Raw genomic sequence first — 1,357 nt, forward strand, 5'->3', positions numbered from 1 at the left:
TCCAGTGTCCCCAAAGCTTAGTAGCATTGTTATATAACACTGTTAAGACCCAGGTGGCTCCCAAGAAATAGTGCTTCCAACTTTTCCCAGATTTTGGTCCAATTGAGCAGTTGTGTAAAGATAGAAATTATTACTAGGTCCTAGGACTCAGAAATGGCATTCGTAACCAGTAAAGGAGGGAGATAGTGCACAAAAATCTTCCTTACAACCCCACCATGTGAGTCTCTTGTCATAATTTCTTCACCATTTCAGTAAGAAGAGAAGGCGTTCCATCTTTTTTACAAACTTTACTGAACTATAAACAGACATTGGCCTTCAACAAATGCATGGAACATCAAAGAAAAATCATTCTATCATTCATGCACATAGAAAGGAATAATCAAGATTGCACAACAAGTGGACTTGGAACAAGATGTTTGCAGATCATAGTTTTCATGCTTTACCGTGTACTTGAAGAACCTCAACGGTCCTCGCGTTCATTCCTAAACACCAGAGCTCATAGTTTATAGATTTTTTTTTTGACCTTGGTAAAGGCATATCATTGTGGGAAAAGGCATAAGGCACGATTTGAGTGCTTTCCTAAAGATTATTCTATGATATTATATTGAGGTAGACTTTCTCTGTTTTTTTTTTTTTTTTTTTTTCTTTAAATTCACACAGGATATGTGCACTCCTGAGAGAGAGAGAGAGTGAGGGAGAGAATTTCTCAATGGGGTATGTCATGTCAAATCCTCTATTCTGTATTTCTCTACCCTGTTAGGATTTGGGACACATGCAATTCACCTGACAGGTTTTATTATTATTATTTAATTAATTTTATTTCTTATTATTTTTAATTTGACTAGAGAGAGGAAGAGGGAGAGAGAGAGATAGAGAGAGAGCAATAGAGAGACAGAAAGTGAGAAAGCAAGCCTCCAGGTCCAGAACTTCAACCGTGGTTGGCCATGTGGGAGTCCAGGGCCTTAACTACCACATCACCTGCTGGCCTCACACCTGGTATGTTTTTCAAACTACTAGGGCTAAGATTTGAACCGCAGCTGGCAACTTGGCATCAAGTTCTCCAAACATAGCACTTAGCCACTGTACCATGGGCTGGCCCAAGGGAGATTTTCTTTCTTCACAAACATTGTTTCTGATTTGTGTATAATTCTGGGTCTTCTTTCAGATGCTTCATGGAATGTGATATCTTGGGTTACATAGTTGTGCTTTTCGCTAGCTTCTTTCATTCTGATTTGGAAGAAAACTTTGACTTTATCACAGAGAAATCCAATAAAACGTGTATACATTTTGGATTATTACCACTAGAGAGGTCCACAGGAGTCTCAATATCATACTAATCCAATAAAAACAACAACAC

This window comes from Tupaia chinensis, unplaced genomic scaffold, assembly GCF_000334495.1.
Source record: "Tupaia chinensis unplaced genomic scaffold, TupChi_1.0 Scaffold000138_1, whole genome shotgun sequence".
In the NCBI taxonomy this organism is placed as follows: Eukaryota; Metazoa; Chordata; class Mammalia; order Scandentia; family Tupaiidae; genus Tupaia; species Tupaia belangeri.